The sequence below is a fragment of the Emydura macquarii genome, unplaced genomic scaffold (assembly GCF_026122565.2).
Source record: "Emydura macquarii macquarii isolate MOO-44397 ecotype Brisbane River unplaced genomic scaffold, CSIRO-AGI_Emac_v2 contig_2205, whole genome shotgun sequence".
NCBI lineage: Eukaryota > Metazoa > Chordata > Testudines > Chelidae > Emydura > Emydura macquarii.
In genome coordinates, this window is record NW_027132342.1 from 24,711,893 (window position 1) to 24,733,151 (window position 21,259).

General features: G+C 36.5%; 1 protein-coding gene across 2 annotated transcripts in view; it reads right to left on the bottom strand.

The window, feature by feature from the left end:
• LOC137160848 (uncharacterized) overlaps positions 1-21,259 on the bottom strand; it is a 258,303-nt gene that overhangs the window by 80,596 nt on the left and 156,448 nt on the right. For both annotated transcript variants that reach the window (XR_010921985.1, XR_010921986.1), the window contains 4 exons: positions 16,694-17,259; positions 15,810-15,975; positions 9,832-10,178; positions 8,755-8,886 (listed from right to left, as the gene is read on the bottom strand). The gene's annotated coding sequence lies outside the window, so the exon portion shown is untranslated. The remainder of the gene's footprint in view (positions 1-8,754; positions 8,887-9,831; positions 10,179-15,809; positions 15,976-16,693; positions 17,260-21,259) is intronic.

A 21,259-nucleotide genomic window follows, 5' to 3' on the forward strand; every position in this document is an offset into this window, starting at 1 on the left:
GTGGTCACAAATATGCCACTGAAGCATTCAATGCAACCATTCTAATCTCTGTTAAATTACTGTGGACACTGAATACGAATTTTACATAAGACTAATAAACTGGCTATATTTTTCTTTTTGAAGAAACAGATTATGAATACTGAAATACCAACATGGGCAAACTGTAAACTAGAAAGGAAGATGTTCCCATTCCTATTTTGAACATGAGAATATTACAGACTAGTTACTTAAACTATGTTTTTACATTACATTCTGCTTTTATTACATTTTAAGTGAAAGTGATGAAAATGTCATTAAGGCCTTTGTGCTTGGTACTGTTTGAATGTAAACATTTCAGCAAGCTGGTTTTGAGCTATGCAATACTGATTTTTACAGTTATAAATTTCCAATCAATGAAAACCTGAGTGTTACGATCAGACTTTAAAAAAAACAAAACAAAATTAACCAGTTTATTTTCCGTCTCCTGTCTCTTAGACCATTTTTAGCATAAACTACTAACACAACGCTACTCCTAGAAGCACTGAAGCAGTAGCACCATTGTAAACTAACCCCAAGGAATTTCTTGCCAAATTCTGCTATCAATATAATGCTGAAAAGCAGCTCAATGGTGCTGTAAAGCTCCCCCTTGCAAATTCCATTTCTTTAGGAATTGATTCCAGTGGCAATTATTACCTGCCTAATCTATTGAGAAGCTTTCTGCCATTGCAGTAAATTCTGAAGCTCTGTGATTAGGAAGACTTAATAATAGTTCAGTGTGTTCAATCAAAACACTAACCCACATTCTATTCCTTACTGAAAACAATTAAGCCACCTGACAAAAATATGCATCAGATTTTAGTAACATGAAAAGAACAGCATGCACTACTTTTGTTTGAAAAATAGTATTTTGAAGACAATAAATACTATTTTTATAAAACAGAAATTCTCAAATTTTTTAGGGAATTAAATTTGTTCTATCCAAGCAGCTGCTTAGGCAACTGTCAGGGCTGCTGAGAGGAGATGAAAGGGGAAAAACTGTAATGGGGTCCCAAGCTCAGGGCCCCAAAAATGTTTAACATCCATGTAAATAAAGTGAAATGTCAGGGCATGGGGCTCCAGTCACCAGGATATACTGAGGCCCCAAATTTCTCTCAATGGACTGTGGTTTACTCATGTCTAACTCTATTAAGGCAGACTATTTTTTTTTCTTTACACTTATACACGAGAAATTTTTTTTAAAAAGTGTAATGACTGAAAATTCTTATTTTAAGCTATTACATGAAGAAAGAGAGGAATGGCCCCAAACGCACATTCATCTTAAAAATGGATAATTACTGATTAGGTTTTGCTTTTTTTAACAATGTCAACTACCAGGTACAACACTTGACTTGGCCTTTTCTCCCCTAATAGTAGTAATCGGTGGTAGCCAATTTAGTACAAAAAATGATTAACCCATAACTGAAGAAAAGCACTATGAAATATTATTTTACATTTGAAGTATGCTATAAACAGCAAACGATTTTACCTCTGCTAATCTATGATCTTTATCACATTAGCCTAGCATGCATACTCCAAATGACAAATCAAACCAGTAATTTTAATATAAGAAAATGTTACTGTTCGTCTCCTAAAACCCACTTTGCTTTCTATAACCTCTTTATCACAGTAGTTTCTTTTGAAAGAGATTGTATAATATATGAGGTGCAAGCACCATTAAGTATCACACAAGGAGAACATTTCTGGTAGTAACAAAAATCTGATATTATCTGAATTCAAGGTACTTGTCTAAGACTGAAACTGGGAATTTCCCTGAGCCAAATCACAGTTTATTTGACTGCATGTTCTTTAACAGGTAGTGATAATGAAGTGGCAGACAAACACTGTCAGAGAAAGCACTCCTGACTTTTTACTATCCCTACAGAATAAATACGTTCAGAATCTATCCATTATATATTCAGATAGGGAAATGGAATGCTAGCCTTTCATTGTCAATCTACATAGCGTCTCATCATCAGATAGCACAAATGAAATGCTAATGTAAGAAGATGAATGCCAATTTCCTTCACTTTGCTCCAAGTTTCAGTGGCTCTCTACAATAAAAGATAGCTGTTTGTGGAGACTGGCTTGTTCCATATCATTAACTCAGAACAAAACATATTTTTAGTGGGACAGCAGTGTTTACTTGTAAGAACTGATGAATTGTATGCCACCATTTATCACTTGCAGACAAAGACATTCAGCCTCAATTTTGGACATAAATCAAGGTACATGCTCTTAAATAAAAAAGGATTGCTTAAGTCCCTAAAACTGCATAGATTGAGGTCAGCCTGGCCATAGCAACCACGAATTGGTACTTAGGCCTCCAGTAGGACTTAGCAACCAATAGATGAGCTCAGATCTCTTTTCATCTCCACTGGTGTGAAAGCCAAAATTAAAAAGATTAGATCACCCCGCACCCATCACAATAGGCTTCACAATGAAAAAGTCATTTCTAGCCTTTGAATCACATCAAATAAATAACATTCATCCCTTCCATAATGAACAACTTTCAAAGTAAATTGAATCTCCATAGTGCTGCTTTCCCTTGCTGCACCATATTTACATAACAATATATCACAGGAAGCTCAGAATCGGTCTTATAAATGGGAGACTCTGAACAAAATGAATCTTTAGCACTGATTACTGTATATTCCGCTTCAAACTGCCTTCTATTTTTCCTTCATTTAAACTATGTATTGTAGATTACAATCAATATAAGCAATGATTTAAAGCTTGCAATATGAAAGTTTGTTATTTCAAGATGGGAATTGAACAGTAAACAGATCTTTTCCCCCCCATTTGAGGATTAGTTGCAAATTCTACCTTTAAGTGCTATCTGGTTAATATTGATTGAAAACAATGGCACATTATTCCAATTTATGACAACTGCCTCTTATACTGTACTTGCTTCACTTTATTCTTTAAGTTATTCTACCCATTCTTTTAAACCCGCTACACATTCTAGTATTTTAATTTTTTATTCCAACATGAAACATTGTTTTTTGTTCTTTTTCCAGTCTTTAGAACAATAGTTATTTGTAAACATTTAACAAGTGTACAATATCATTGATGACAACTGTAATAATCTAAACCAATTTAATTAAAACAATTCTATCAAATGGTCTCATCTTGTCATTACATGAAGACCATTTTTCTTATGCTCAACTTGTCATTATTAAAATGGATAGTTGTCCCCTTTTCATTGCAGTGTATAAAGTACTGTTTAATGGAAAGTGTTCCAAAAGCAATATATTAAAATAAGGTTATACCTACATTAAAAATAATTTCATTCTTCTGCAGCAGCAGCTCACGTAGTTAATACTATTTGAACTCAGCAGGGGACCTCATTAATTTTTAAAACTCTCTGACCCTAGTACAGTTAACAGTGTAAAAATAATTACAAATTAGGGTTGAAGGAGCACTGTTTTAATATTGCATGGATCCTGCCAGCAACACACCATTTTATTGCATATGTACATTTATTATGGCTAAATACAATTTTACCTTACCTAAAATGAAGCTTCACGGTGAATTTTGAAAACGTGAACATTAGAAGAATCATTCGTTAAACATCTAACTATAACAGCTACTGCGCCAGTGAAGAAACCCTTGCCTATTTTCTCCAATCATTCTAGTAACACAAAGCACTGCAATTACTGGTTTACAGGCTAGTGACAGCCTGGATACAGCAGTAAAGTAAAATATTTTTATAACAAGGCACATTTTAAACGTAACAAGTTCAAACCCCTCTAGAAGGATATAAAATACTTGAGTGATGTATAAATATTCTCTCTTACCTACAACTTGTCAGAAGACAACATCCTTCTCATGGTTGTCACCTCCAGTGCCCCCTCTTGCCACCATGGAGATTGGTTCGGCTATGTTTATTGCTCTGTGCCTCAGTTACAGCTGTGACACTAATCTGCCTGCACAGACCAGCAAAGGGTGTGTGTGTAGAGGGGAGGGGGGAAGGGTGTGTGTGTGTGTGTGTGTGAGAGAGAGAAGATAGCCTACTGACTTTAGGCTGGGAATCTAAACCTCAGGCCAAGTCAAGGCTGAATGAAAATGATCAAAGCTCTGTCCTTCGTCAAGAGAGTAGACAGGATATTTTTTTTTCCCCCAATGAAAAGTGGGACTGTCATTAGGGATTCTCGCTAAGAAACCTCTAACAGAGGCAGACCTTCTCCAGATTGCTAGTGCCTGCCCACTAGTCCGTGCAGAATACAGGTAGCTATTGTTCCTGAGACAGATATGTAGCCAGCCACTCAGCCTCTGACAGATCTCAACAAACCAGTGAGCCTGCCTTTACTTTTAACTCTTTATTTACTAGCGCTTTACTTTTTGGTGAAATACAAAGATTTCTTTATATCTCCCTGGGGAAAAATGAATTGTAAATAACTCCACTTTGGTTAAGAGATTAGCTTGGTTTCTTACACATAGAAATGTTCCCATTTAAACTTAAAAATTTACTACCATGAGTTCAGACACTTTTGGTCTGAAATCTGATTGAGCATAATGTGAGACATGGTATAGCAATATGAGATCCAATAGTAATAGACAATTCAAATTATACCATGTCAATAACTGATGCACTGTGCTTTATGGAATATTTGTAATTTAAGGCTAAATGAAACAGTTCTGGATAGTCATCACAATGTATTACAGATGTTATGCAAATATTCTAATTTTTATAAAAGTGAATTGTCTAGTGCAAGTGTGACATAGCGCTACATGTGTTATATTTAACATACAGAATATTTTCCATTGGAAGTCAGCTCCCATTTTTAATCTGAGTGACTGTAGGAATCCCAAAAAGAAACGATGCTCGAGAGAGTTATCTAGATGGTCAACAATTTCATTTCAGGCTGGACTGTAATCCTTCCTAGTCCCCTTCCAGTTCTGTCACTTAGGTTTTTGCAAAATAAGCTTCATACAAAATAAGTTAAGAGTTTAGTTGTAAAGACAAAACTCAAGAAAACTTGCAAGCTCATAAATTAAGGATAATATTCTGGCTTTTATGCACCCACTTGGGTCTACACTAGACAGCGCAACAGTCTGTGAACAACTAGTGATTCTACATACCCGACACACACTGAGTGGGTCAGGTCAGGTCAGTATTTTAGCCTTTAAACTCAATTTTCTTTTTCTTCTGTTTAAGCCAGTCTTAATTTTATTTTAAACATTGTATGTATGTAGGAGTGAGTGAGTCAATACCTTTAGGGGAGGGGAGCTTGTTTGTTTTGTTTTTAAAAAAGGCAAGTTAAATGTGAATGGCAGGGAGCAAAAAAGAAAACCTTTCACACCAAGATAAAATATGAAATATAGGACAAATAATTTTACCACTGCTCATAAAAATACAAATTAGAGATATCACTTGAAAAACATGGATTTTTAACATGATAGAATATTGCTTGTTACCATCTGTGACATAAATAAGTACAGAGTTTTCTCATGTGTGCTACATAAAAGTACACTGCACAAGCTTTATGAAGTGTCTTTGAAAAGCAGCCAGGGATCATTTTTTTAAAGCTATAGAGTAATATTTTCTACTTTAGTGAGGATTTTATCGTGCTTCCCCATTAATGATAAGGGTCAAGTGGCCTTTTAAGATTCCTCCTGTCCAGCAAAAAGGGAGGAGTGTCTTTTCAATAGGAAATCAATGTCATTCAATGGAACTCACCCTGCAAGGCAGAAATTCCTTTGCAATACAGAATGCATGTTAAATGGCCAGGACGGGTTTACGCCCAAATGTCTCATTTTAGTTTTTCAGAATATCAGTATATAAAGAAAATGTCTGAAGCACCTTATCTATGTCAACAATTTAAGTATCTGCAGTGGTATGTGAAAAATGTTTTACTTTATACATATGTTAAAAGCGAATATTTTCCCCATGTGGAAAAGGACATTGTATTACGATGATTCCCCTTTCTAACTTATGCAAGTTTATAACAAACAACCTTTTGCTATTAAAAGGAAGAGGTGAAAAAAAACTGCTGGGAAAGATAAAGGGCTAGGATCCTCATGTGGCATAAATCAGTGTAGCTCCATTGACTTCAACTGAGCTACACTGATTTACATTAACTGCAATTCCAAAGAACAGCTGGATTATATGTACCATAATGTGACAACTTCTTTTCTACGCAGTATGACTGCTACTTCTGGGAAGAGCAAAATGAAGACCACTAATATTGTATTGTAAAAAGAGTACTTTAAACGCTGGCTGTTGATCATGTGACAAATGTCGGCGTGTGGTCACATTTGATGTCAACACCTACCCAAGCACATTAGCCTTGAATATTTCATTTTGAACCAAATCTACCATAATTCTTCCAATACTTGGATCCTCAACAGAACAAGTCTTGCTGAATTGTTAGAGTAGGTTTTAAACAATTGGATCTTACTTTATATAGACATACAAGTCAAAAACATCGTAACTGAAAGGATGCAGGCGGGAAGTGAAAAGAAAAAATTTCAATACTGACATCACAGTGCTGGGTGCACTATAAAAGGATAAACTAGATAGTTCATTCTACATTTCCTGAAAATGCACAACGTCCTTCCCATTACCTTTAATGACATTATAGGAAGAACTCTCCTCACTATGTCCATTAAAAAAAGAATATTCTTTATGCTGTGAGAGAAAGGGAAGAGAATTTTCTTACAGAAGATATACTACACTACTTAAAGCCACATTAGATATAGATGAAGCCTCTTAATTCCAGTCAAGTCAATCACAAGCACCCAATAATATGCACTTTGCTATAAATCACAAACTCTTGGGTACCAATGAAAAGTCACACAGAAAAGGTGGAGTTTATTTATCTGTAGTAGTTTCCAATGAGAATCATTTTTTGTAAAAGCACAAACAATGAGAAATGATGTTTAATATGTTATATTCTTTTAAGATAGGCATTTTTAATTATATACACAGGGAATTAGGTGCACAACTCCCATTAACAAAATAAGGAGCTATATACCTATAATTCCTTAGGCATAATGTTGACTATTTACCCTCAAATATCCATGTGACTTGATTTGAAAAATTTGAATTATATTTCCCAAAAGAAGAGCGTAAAGAAAACAGTACTCCTACTGTATATTACATAATATACTAGTGTCTGAGAATTTTACCTGAGGATACACTGCTACAGTATTCTCTTTCAACTAACTCCGAGTGTTATACATTCAGACACAAAGCCACATACCAATATCAGATATCCATTTTCCCTCAAGGATTCAGTGGTTTAATGGTTCTGTAGTAAATAGCCATGCACCTAAGAAATTATTCATACCAAATATAACAGCATAAAAAATTATATCAACTTTGCTATATTAATGTTAATTTTATTATTAATATTTATAATATTAATATGTAAATGTTATATATGCAGAAATTCATATGAAGCCTCAGAGCATATAACCTTAATTAACCTTTTGTCTCAGTTTGTAAAGAAATTATGTGTAAAAAGTGAACTTTACTGTGGACAAACACAGTTTATCAACTTAACATTTGCTATTAGGTCACTTAGCAAAATAAATGGAAAGAATTCCCAAATAATATAATTCACATTTAACATAAGAAATTAAAATCAAGATAATATTAATACAAAGCAGAACTCTTTCTTTTCACTTGTTTATTTTCCTTTTAAAGTTACTTGTTGCAAAACACACACATTTGTTTAAAGTACTTGTAATTAATCTTTATTGTTGCAGAAAATGTTTTAAAAGTAAATACCAACTACAAAAGCAAAATATGTAAATATTAAAGTGGACCCGGAGCTTATTTTGCTTTGTATTTGGGCACGTAGAACATATAATATAGAAAAAGAGCTGAAGAATAAAAATATGCTCAAATTATACTTGTACATTATACCATAAAAAACAGGTATTCAAAAAAAGGAAGTATAATTAAACTCTCCAAAGAGACACTTACTAATTAAATAACTTTTTTTAATAATACAGTGCTGAAGATCACATAACATCTTTTGTCTGAACTGTTTTCATAGAAACATAATTAGAGTACTGCATTATCAACGAGACTTTTTGTAAAAGCAAATGTCAAGGATTAGAACTCATCAAGACTATTACAAAAGCTCTATATAACAAAGTAACACGCCAGTGTCATAGATATATTTCATCAGTTCATATTCCTATATTAACACATTATACTTTTGATACATGATCTGTTGGGAAAGATTCATTCCAGTTGACATCCTTTTTTTTAGCAAGCCTTCTTTTTTTTCTTTTTCTTTTTAAGGACTTGTGTCAGTGTATCATATCACATCTTTAAAAAAATAAAGCTTTTCTTTGCAAGGTTTAGGATTCTTTACTTGCAGACAATATATTTTACATCTTGTTCTCAGCCACAATAAAAAAAATTAATTTAAACACCTCGTTCAGCACTGTGCCTAGAACTCATATACAGCTAAGTGTTAACACAATAAATTGCTACAAGTACGTATTTGCAACTTTGTTGGGTAATTGAAACAGTTTTTTTTCCATGCACTTGCATGTCATTTCTAGTCTTATTCATTTCCATAGTTAGTCAATAAATAAATACATAATCCTAAACAGCATAAGGAGAAATAAAATTTTCATACAAATAACTCAAATCTGGTAAACATCAAAGGACAATATATCAAACCTTAGATATAGTAAGTTTAAGTAGTACATTACACATTATAATTTGATTATTCATTTATCACTGTCATTAACTTATAGCCAATTTTGACCTACCACAGTAAGTGCTCTTCTATGGGAGTTGCTGATCTTGAAAGGCCATGTGCACAGTAGCTTGATGAAGGAAAAAAACAGTCAGAGCTGCTCTTGTAGCTTCATTCTGCCATGTGCAGTTCTCCTCATCTGAATCTTTTGTTAAAAGTCAGAATGAAACATGATTTATTAATATAGTAAAGGCATTACAATTCAGAGCTAAAAATATGACTGGACTTCTCCCTAGCTAGTGCTGTTTAAGGAAGTCTTTTAAAAAGCTATTTAATTTCATTCTACCAAGTCAAATTTTCTCCACAGATAATTAGTTTTCATTATATGCATAAAAAGAACAATGAAGCCAATTTTTAGGATTTATATTTATTACAGAAAGATTTACCAGCTTTTGCAAGAAATTTTATTGTCAGTGTTTCCCCATTGCTAATCTACTAAGCTTTACCGGTAATAATGAAATACGCTACACTAGCATTCACCAATGTACCCTTAAAATCAATGTACCTTAAAATGTACTTGAGATTTTTTTCTGTACTCTCTGGCATCAATAATTTTACTGTAAAATAATTTCAAATCATACCTGTTATACATTTAACTTCAATATTTTAAACTGACTCCATAAAAGTTAAAATACCCACCATGTGTTTTGAAGGCTTGAAACATGTGGTCTGACAAACCTTTGTGCTTCTCCAGCCATTATCAGTATGTTTAATACTACCATACTGAGATATACATATTAGGCTTGAATATATAATATGGGTACTAAAACAAAATGGTTTATTTTCATTTAGTCAAGGAGAACTATTGTTCATAAATGCCTTAAAACACCAGGCTAGCAGGGTTAATAAATTGTCTAAAACAGCATGGAAACAGACACACACACACACACAATGAAATACAATGGACATTGATATTGGAAAAGAAAAATTTACAGTAAATTTGCCATAATCTTAAAAGAAGGCCACCCTCTCCTCCTCCCTTCCTTCCCTATCCCCAACAAATTTAAGTCTTACTTGCACCAGGCACATAAGGCAGAAAAGTACCCTTCAAGTTTACAGCAACAAAGTGTAATGGTAAAGATCTACTTACCAAGAGTCTCATCCTGCTTAGACTTCAGGGTATTTTCTGTGACATAAGGAGTTTTGGATTCAGAAGATTTACTCCTGTCCTCCTGCTCCTCTAGTTCTTCATTTGCAGGTACAGAGAAAGCACAACTAGTACTGCTTTGAAATGAAGACAGTGGCCTGTGTAAGCCATGATATTCTGCACTATCTGAGGATCTCTGCAGTGCTCTCAAACTCCTCCACTGAGAAAGGTATTTGTTGCTGTCTGGTGTCCAAACAGGTTCATAATAGCAGTCACCTTCATTTTTCAATCTTACAGGCTGAGTGTGCTGCAGAAAGAGGGGTCTTCTTTTCTTTAGTATTTATTTGCTTCTGGATTGGAGGAAGAGGGTCAGAGATTTTCAATTTGAGATCAAAGACAGGCATGTAATGGGAACGAACTATAAGTTTTCTGAATTGCATTCAGCTCCCTCACTCTCTGCATTACTAAAAACCTCCTAGTGTTCCTGACTCCATAAGCCTTCAGGTCTGTGTGTCTTAAAAAAAAAAAAAAAAGGCACATTTTAAACAAATTAGTTTTTCCCCCTTGCAGCACTGCAGTCTTTCCATTGTTGAATAGTAACTATTTCTGAAAAGAAAGCTCTTAATAAAGCGCAGGTCAGACTGCTTAGACTTGGCATTTGCTGTGATAACAAATCAGAAATGATAGCATCATACAGATTTATGAATTTTGTGCCCCCGCAGTCACAAACATCAGACATTTACTTTATAAAGAAAGCTCTTAGATTCTTCCTGTAGTTTCCATAGTGATTTCATTTTTTTCTTTTTTATCACAGATTGGCTGAAGTGCTGCTACCCTTTGTGCTTTAAAAGGCTTGTGCTACCAACTGTCGATATAAAGGTATTATTGTAGCTAAAGCACACATGGAATACATACTGTCAAAAATAATTGAAACAGATAAATGTTGGCAAAAGGTTTCAATAATTTCCCCCCCTGCTTCTATAGAATAGTATGGTAGAATATTACTTCATCTGAATAAATGTAATTAACTTGAGCTTTACTGCTGTTCTATTTTACCATAAACTATGATACTTCTATTAAGGCACTCGTCATACAAAAAATAATCTCTTCACAAAAAGCTTTAATATAGCTTAGATCATGCAAAATGCCTGAGCTTGTTAGTCACAAATGAAAGCAATTTCACTTCAGTTATTTTAGTCTCATCTACAGACAATGTTTATGCTTGTAATATTTTTTCTCTCTTTCATAACAGTTTATTCTCTTTACAAGTGTTCTGCAAAAAATAATTACATTGTTTTTCGCAAAGTATGCCTTGGTCTCTACTGCAAAAAATAATAAGTTTACCAAACAAATGTGAAGAATATTTTCTGGATAGCCCCTTGATAAACAGATGATGTACATGTCTCCTCTACAACACTATTCTCAATTATGTATACAATTTTATGCAGTTATCTGCCCTATTAAAATTGAGTCTTTAGATTATAAAATGTATTTAAAATATTTCACTATTTCTCTCTCGAATCTCATTTAATAATAAGAGGGTACATGGTTAATCCTAGACATAGTTTGCTCTAATCCAGTGAGAATTTGTTTTCTTCTGAGTCAAAGACTGTCTAATTTATTAGAGATACTGAATTCATATCGTGAAGTGATAAATGTATTACAAATAAATTCTTAGCACTGAAAATAATATTCTAGTTGGCTATAAAAATAATGAGATTGCCAATTTAGTATGAAAATAAGAAAAAGTTAACACAAAATTTACATGGACAAATATTAAAAAAAAAACCCATAAAATGCAGTAAGTAAAACAGATGTTCTAATTTTAAAAAGGGAAATAAAGGCAACTTTGTTTTGCATATGTTTCAGAAAATAAATGCAAACTCAATATATTATCTAGTGATGCACTATCAAACTCCTATTTTTAATGTCATCTACTTATGAGGCAGATTGTGCATCTGGCTTTGGTTGGTGGATATTAAAAGCTACTGGTGGGTATTCAAATCTATTAAACAAGCAATAACTTTGAACATAAAATATGTTAATATTTACTGCCAATATAGGTTGTTGGCACAAAGAGGGTTTTTACCACGTAAGTGAAGCATTAAATTTGAATGGTTTCCCAGCACAGATCTAGAATAGAAATAGATGATTGGTTAGATTCTGCACCCTAACTTACGTTGAGTAGTATCTTACTCCTCGAATGGTCACATTGAGGCTACTCACAGAGTAAAGCAGCACATACTGTGAGGAAGGATGGCAGAATCTGCCCCTAATTTTATAATAGTTTTCCACAGCAAACTCCATGAGAGTCATTTTATGGACCATTGAAGTACCGTATGCACATTAGTGTCTGGTGACATTCTGATTCTCAATGTTTAGAACAACAATACTGCCTGTGTTTAGGGTTCTCAGCCTCTCTTCCTAAACTATAAAAGATAATGCATGCCAACACAGGTAGCTAGATTCCTATCCTTCCTGTAAGGATTACAAATTTTCAGTCTCATTTCATTTAAAGATTAGGACTATAAAAAACCCACACAGCCACAAGCAAAATGTTGGCCCCTTAACACAATCATTTTATAGACAGCTTCCACATGTCTAAGAAAGAACTCGTTTAAAAATAAATCAGCAAAAAGAGCATTTTTAATGGCTGTGTCCCAAAACTGTAGGAATGAGCAAATTAACTTGGATAACATAAGGCCCAGATGAAACTGAACATTTTTTAAGCTTTGAAAAGTTCAGATCACTTTTTTTTTAAACAAAAAATTATAGTTCATTTTGTATTTCCTGGTTTGGCTATGACCAGAGATGCAAGTCCTGATACATTTCAAGAAAGGCTGGTCTCACGGCATTTCCATCCCAACTGGAAGCAATAAAATACCAGAATTCATAGAGAAATCAATTTCCCATGAGATTTCCAGTCGAATTTTACATACTTTAAGGTGTTTGGATAGTTCATATAAGATTCACAAAAACATCTGACTTTCTGGGTGCTTATTCAACACTTTTGAAATTTGCCCATTGCCCTTTTTAATCCAGGACACCCTTATGAAATTAACATTATTAAAGGAAAAAGCAAATAAAAAAATTATTGAGGTAGTAGGGAGCAAACAGGGCATTCAGAATTTACTAAAATTTACTAAAAGCCCAGTTCAAAAAGAATTTTGTGCTCTCATAGATATTTCTGCACACTTGCCTTGCAGTAAACCCCAAGCACTATGGAACTTAACGACTATGAGTTTCATTATTTAGTATGTGTTTAATTATATCTCTTTCCATGAAAAGTGACCTCTTCTGTCATATAGTTGACGGTTGCTCAAAACATTCTTTCCTCTTCTTCAGCAAAATTGATAAATAGATGTAACCCATGCTTACCCAATATGGCTCTCTGTTCTCTCTAGTGACTAGACCATGTAGACATTTATGAATCTGTACAGCCATTCACCTAACAGAACTGGGATTTTTAGCTTATACAGTATAGGCTCATGCTTTTAGATCCTGAGTTCCCAGGTCCGATCCTAGTTGTCTGTTAGCACAAGCAACAGTGGCTCATGTTTTTAGATCTAGAGGTTCTGAATATCTGTTATTCACTAAAATATATTTTTAGGAAAATTTTGCTGTGAGAAGAGGTCTAGCTACTTTCTGTAGCAATTCACTAGCAAGTGGGGGGGACACATAACATACTATAGGAACAATTCACTTCTTCACTTTGTAAACCCAGCCTGCAACAGAAGTGAAAGGCTCTTCATATGCTTTCTCCTTTAGTTAATGCACATTTTCTGAATTGTCATAAAAGAACTGGGGCCAAATTCTCCCCAGGGAGAAAAGGGAAAATCTGTGTAAGGGGTAAGAAACTTCAGTAGTTTCCACTCATGTTGTTTTCTCCTAATCATTCCATGATTCTGCCACTCCCCAGAAAGAGTAGAGGGCTCAGCTCCCTAACTAGCGGATTTCCTGAGATCCTCCTGGATCTTTGTGTGATTTCCCAGGCTACTCTTTCCCTCATGGAAGGAAGCTGCTGTAGAAACCATGACATCTGAGCCACAAATGCACTTATTCAAACCGAAAAAGCATCCTACAAATTATTCTGAAAAGTAAACTGTAACACTTTAAAAATATTTAAAAGCTAAAGATCCTACCTCAATAAAATGTGCATAATCAATCAAAATATTACAGTTCCAAACAAAATCATAATTTCTATTTACCCACCAGAATTCCAGGATTCAGGACTCTGTTTTTTTGCCAGTTGGCAACATCACTAACTATTCAAGCGGTTTAAGGCATATAATTCCTTGCTTGAAGTGTCATCAAAGTTAGTATCTCTAAATAAAAGGATCAAAGCCCACCACTAAGGTCTTGGAAGGTAAAATGTCTTTTAAATCAGCTTTAAGGTCATGATGAAGGATATGTCTTTTCTGTTCTGAAGTAAGTGGAACTTTACAAAGTAATGGTCTCTTACATGCTAACTTAAAAGAAAGCAACATAGTAAATACAGCAATGCAGTCTACCACCAACATGGACTACTCATTGTGATCTTATGGGTCTTTACCACATCCTCCTATGCTAGGCTCTTATTATTTGAGCCCATGTTAGCACACACCAAAATTCTTTACTGCCTTGTTTCCACTTTCATTCCATCTTGCTAAAATATGGATATCTGAAAGTGTGATATTTTATTTATTGGAAACATTCATTAATGAATGAAAGCATCAGATGTATAAAGAAGTATGCCAGCTCTGATCCAGGCTTGCTGTCTATGCCAGTTCTATTTGTTGGAGTAGTGCACATATTTATTTTTAAAACTGGAAGCTGATGAGGACACATACTGAAATTTCTGCATTATGTAGCAACTGTATTCATAATGCTCCTTATTTAATGAAAAAAGTATTTTCCTACGGTATAGATTTCAACTAGAAGGGAATTAAGCGAAACTCCATCTAGGCATTTGTTATCTGCCCATACCCATAACATCTATGTGTCAACTCACAAGCTTTTGCAGAAAGGTTTTTTTCTTCTGAGTGGGAGTGGAACAAGTAGCACACCTTATACATTGACTGCCTAGAAGAAATCCAGAACAAATCACCAAGAGACATTTTCATTGAGTAGAAGTACACTTTTTCACTGAAAAATGCATGTATATTTGATGGTTACTTCTATACATGCATTTATCATAACTGTGCATGCAATTATCTACATTTACCACAACTGCATGCTAAAACAGGTGAACGAGTAAACCTATTTGTTTGCAAAATTGTGGCAAAGTGGCATACATACACAGTACTTGTTTGCTCAACAGCTTCTTCCTTGGAAACATTAGACACAGAAGCTGCTATGTGAGAGCTTAGCATCAGCAGGAATTAATGGCTACAATGAAACTGTCCTATTTTTCCCCCAAAACAAATCAAAACTTGATATTTTTTTTAGGGCTCTGTTTTTGTTTGTAGTTTTGCATGTGAAGTCTTTGATTTTCAGCTACATGCACCTGCAGCTCAGATATAATGGAGAAGGGTGGCTGCAGAGATCCAGAGCCCAGCTCCTGCACAAGTTAAAGCAGGTAGGGTCCTGCTCTAACTTAAACTCCTTACAATGCCATGTACCCCAACAGAGAACAGCTCCGTCATACACGTTTCTATTCTATACAGGATCTAATATTATGTTCATATTATCTGAGTGCCTTTCAATAGTGCATTAAGCAACCTGACCAACATCTGTCACATGCTGTTTGTTCTCTCACCCTGTCCCGCTGGGGAGAGGAATGTGCAGTGGAGTGTCTTGTTTTGGTAGGTTTTTTATTTAAAAAAATATATATTCCTGTTGCTAAGAGTTTGTGTTAAAGAAGGCAAGGACCCAGCAATGTGCCTTGCACTTGGAGCAGAAGATAGTGAGGTTGTGATGGTCCTTAGCTCCTGTGGGAGTTCATTCCACAGTCTTGAACCAGACACCGAGAAAGTTCTGTTTCATGCAGAGATGAACTTTACCTGTATGGTAGAATATTTCATTGTGCCAGAGGAGCAAAGCTGTTGATCATAGCCTTCATCCTTGAGCTTTAGGTGTTATATTAGCTATCCTGGATCCAGGCCATGGAGTACCTTTGAAGATAAGAACTTAGGCTTTGAACTTGATTTGATAGTCCATGGAAAGCCACTGTAGAAAACAGAAGACAGGTTTGATATGCTCACAGTAGCCTGTATTGCTAAGGAGATGCTCTGTAGTATTCTGTACTAGCTGGAGTTTCCTAAGCGCTGAAGCCTTTATGCCCAGATATATTGCATAGTTGCAGTATGCATAGTTGTCACTGAGAGATGACAAAGGTGTGTATAACTGAGGCCAGGTCATCATCCACCAAGATGGGACAGAGTCTTCTGGCCAACCAGAGATGGTAGAAAGCATTACTCATAGATGCTGCTATGTGAGAGCCTAGCATCAACAAGGATCCAGGAGGATTCCTAACTACTGACTGAATTGACCAGTCGTGTGTGCACGTGCCTTCAACCAAAGGAGACTGCACCGAGATTGCAAACTCCTCAATATGTTTTCTCTGCCCTCTAGCTTCACTCTTTGAGCCCCAACATGGCTTTAGGCCATCCTCAGTACATCTCCTCTTCCTCCCCTTACACTGGGAGAGAAAGCATTGCGCCAACAAAAAAAATCCCCCTGTACAGGAGGAATTTGGGGGAATTCTTCACAGGGAAACTCTGGATGGTTTAAGGCTTTTCTGTGCCATGTAGCATTGCAGCCCAAGGTGTCCTCAAGCAGAAAAGAGAATCTAGGCCTAAATTCTCAATCTTGCTTTCTTTTAAAAAAATACAACAGAATCACCCCCTCACGTCTTATAAAAGGTAGAAGACAGTAGAAAAATTACCTGTAGCTTCTGGTCCAAGAAAGCTCCCGAGTTCCTGAGCCTTGCAGTCATAAAAGTTATTCCTTATTTTAAAAGGGAATAGTACTTTCCTAGACACAATATTCCATGGCCATCCTGTACCTTAGGGTGGCATTCTATAAGTTTGTCAGAGTCTGTTATTTTTCTTACATTGTGAGTAAGCCCTTTGTTGTGTGTTTATACAGTGCCTAGAACAATAGGGCCCTGATTCTTTAGGCACTATTGCAATACAAACAAACAATGTCAGTCGGACACGGGAATCAAATTAATGGCATCACATCTGGAGTCTTGAATCCATGTCAGGATTAGTATGTTCACAATTTCTTTGTTTGATGAAAAGTCATGGAAGAGTTTTAAAGCAGACATGGCCTGAAGATTTCAGACCTTTTGGATTAAAGCTCCCGTCAACCAGGTAGACAAATAAAACTCCTTCTGACTCTAAGATCAACCTCTATTCTCCAAAAAATCAGGTGTGTGGATGGAAGGGGTTCATGTGGGAGATTGCCCTCCCCAGCTGCAGTTCAAGGAGAGCAGAAGGATGGAGCCTCCTGTAATAAACAAGAAATTGCAAAGTGATAATAGGGGGTGAGGTGCAGAAATCTTCTTCCTCCAATATAGCCAGAAAATAAATTAAAAATACAATTTAACCTTGGAGCTTGGAATCAGTCCTTCATCTCTGTGGGGATTAAGAAAGGGAACTACCCCATTCCCAGGGATACGAAACCCCTGTGGAGAGATAGATAGTGTCAAGACTATGGAGTAACATTGCTCCATGTAGAAAAGGATTATTTCGGACTCCAGCAGCAGGTTAACAAATTCTTTGGATAGCTGGCATATAGAGTCTGTGGAGTGGCTAGGGTCCTTGGTTCTCCACCATTACCAGAGAGGACCAAGATGTGTTGCAGCATGGAGCTTAATAAAATGTAGGATCTTCCTGGTGAGAGAGTTATCTAGTTGCTGCTTAAATCATGGCTCTTTGTGTTTTTCTTCTCACACAACATAGTGTCAGAAGTGTCCTTCTCCCTAAAGGAGTAAAGGAAAGAAAAGAGACACCCAGACTGTCAGAAGGGAAAGTGGAAAATCAGGGAGGAGACCAGCAGAACTGTCCTTCTCCCTAAAGGAGTAAAGGAAAGAAAAGAGACACCCAGACTGTCAGAAGGGAAAGTGGAAAATCAGGGAGGAGACCAATGAAAGCAGCAGCACAAAGGAGGCTTAGTCCTGCCTCACCACATCAATGGAGCCCATAGCACAAATGGCTCTGCAAAAGAAGTTGATTTTGGTAATTCAGGCAACTGGCCATGCTGGATCCATAGATCTGAGTGATTCTGGATGGCTTCTGGTTTAACAGAGAAAGCACAAGAATACCAGTGATTGTCTTGATATTTGCCATGGACAATGCTGCTGATGACATCCTACTCCTCTCTGCTGAGGAAAAGAAATTACCCTAAAGTGAAGGAGGCTTTTGGTGCCCATTTTATTGGCAGACAGAATATTATATATGAAAGGGTCAAATTTAATAAAAGGTGCCAAGAACAAGGGGAAAACAAATGAGATTTTACTACTGCAGTTCATAGTCTTGCTGAATATTGCAAAAATGGAATGTTAAAAGAAGAACCAGTAAGAGACAGGATAGTTGTTGGCATAAGAAACAGCTTCAGTTAGACCCAGATCTCACATTAGCAAAAGCTATAGCAAAAGTGAGAATGCAAGAAACTGTAAAGAAACAGCAATAAGACTTACATGCCTGCAATATAGGAGGGCCTGGATCAGATAATCTTGACAGAAGAAAGAGAAAAGACACAAATATGAAAGAAGCAGTTGGACCAAATTTACAGTGCAAGAACACTGCACAACCAGAATGTGGGAGATCAAAGAAACTTAACAGGAGGGGAACTTGGAAAAGTATTGAAATATTTGGCACCAAATCCCAGCTGGCAAGAATGTCCAGGAAAAGAATGAAGGAGAAACCACAAAATGGGACATTTGCCCCATTAGCCTGCAGGTCATCAAGAGTCATGGAAACAATCCAAGAGGGAGTGTTCTCGTCAGATGACAATGAGTCCATACTTCGAGGGACTACATCCTCAATAGAACAGACAACACTTTGATATACAAGCATGAATATAAAGAGTTGAAACCTTAAATTTAAAACTGATACTAAATACCAAATAAAATTTTACGTGGGGCTACTAACACTATATTGGATGTTTATGACTAGTTCCTAGGGAAACTGGAGAAAGGATGGAAAGTTCTTCATCAAATAATATATGTAATACAAGAACTGACAACTCCCCTAGAAGGGTTGCCAGCAATACAAGGACTACACCTACTAGAGAAACTGTGATGCATTAATGGCAAAAATCAAACGATACAGGAGATGTATCCACATGCTTTCACAAGGCTAGGAAAATGGTCAGGAGAATATAAAGCCATCAGTGATTCCCTTCACTCTCACAACTCCATGCTGCATCCCCACACCTTTGCTAGGGAAAGTCAAAGAAGCATTAAAGAGAATGGAAGATATGGGAGTCATTTCCCAGATAGAAGAACCCACTGACTGATGTGTAAGGACGGTTGTAATACCAAAGCCCACGGGCAAAATCCCTATATATGTAGACCTTACACAACTTAATAAAATCATGTGCTGAGAAAGACCCAAGCTTACCATAGTTGACCAGATATTAGCTCAGCTATCAGAAGCCAAAATCTTCTCAAAGTTAGATGCTAGAGCAGGCTTCTGGCAAATCCCCTTTGCTAAAGAATCCATACCATTAACTAAATTCATCACATCATTGGGTGGGTATTGTTTCAATCATCTTCCATTTGGCATATATTCAGCACCAGAACATTTCCAAAAGAGAATCTCTCAAATCGTGTAAGGTTTGCCTGGCATCATTTGCCAGGCAGATGATAAGTTGGTACATGTCAGAGATAAAAATGAACATGATGAGTGACTACATGCAGTTCTGAGACGTTTCTTAGAAGCTCACCTCAGTCTGAATGAGAAACATGATTTTGGAAAGGTGCTGATAAATCTGTAGGACACATAATTAGCAAACAGGGATTCAGCCAGATTCAGAAAACTGAAGGCATTACTCACCTTACACAAACATAAAAATGTTTCTGATGTAAGAAGATTCCTGGGCGTGATAAATTATTCTGGGAAACTATTACCAAATTTAGCTCATCTAACAAAATCCTTAAGAGAACTCCTTAGTGGTCACATATGCAGGTCTGGAGTAGCCCACAACAAAACACATTTAATAAAATAAAAATTACTAACTTCTCCACCTGTTTTGGCACAATATTCAGTAAACTATCCAACAATAGTAATAGCAGAAGTATTTTCATATAGTTTAGGGCAGTGCTCACAAAAAGCAGCCAGAAGGAGATGAGAAACTTGTTGCATGCATCTCAAGAAGCCTCACAGAAACCAAGAAACGTTACTTTTCAAGTGGAAAAGGAAGCTATGACAGTCACTTGGGCTTACAAATAGTTCAGGGAATATCTGCTGGGCTTGAATTTTAATACAAACACAGACCACAGGCCCTTAGTGGAAATATTGGGTTCAAAATTACTGGATGACCTTCCACCTAGGATTCAAAGATTTCAACTACAGCTGATGCAATTTTCTTTCAACACTGAACATGTACGACAGAAAGCATTCATAGCAGCAGATGCTATCTAGAGCCCTGATTAGGCAGCCACTCACATAAGAAGAAGAAGAAGCCAAAGTCTACATTGACCTAGTTCTGCCAGCAATAATCTATTACTTCTCCATATATATTGATTAGAATATACTTATGCAAACTTCATTGGTGCGGGTCAACCAGAAACTAAAGTCAATATTCGCAAGACATGGAATACCTGAAATCCTCATATCTGATAATGGGCCTCAATTCACCTCTGCAACATTCCTAGCATTTGCACAAGACTTTATTTTGAACATTGTAATAGTAGCCCACATTAACCCCAGAGCAACAGGGAGGTGGAGAGAGCAGTGGAGACTTTAGAAAGACTTCTTCAGAAATAAGTGGACCCGTATAAAGCACTACTGGCATAGTAACACATCTTGCATCCAGACTATATCCAGCAGAACTTCTGACTGGAAGACAACTATGGACACCTTTATCTGTGGCACCAATATAGCTCAGCTATGTAATTGACAAGGCTGTCCCGGAGGGAAGAAGGTAGAAAAGCTCCCTGACTTCTTGCCCTGGCTCCCAGCCAATAGGAGAGATCAGCAACGCTGGCTTCTCGCCCCGTTCCCAGCTGGGACCGGGAACCAGCTGTCCCAGCTTGCAGCAACCCGGGCTTCTCACCCTGCTCCCAGCCAAGAACAGGGCGAGAAGCCAGGACTGCTGATCTCCGCTCTTGGCTGGGAGCCTGAGCCAGAAGTCCAGGAACTTCTCCATCGGTTCCCACCTGGGGCAGTCTTGTTAATTACATGGCTGCCCCTTCCAGTCGGGAGCGGGGAGGGGAGAAGCCCCCACCTGGCTGGGACCAGGGAGGGGAGAAGCCATCACCCATTTGGGAGTGGAGGGGTGG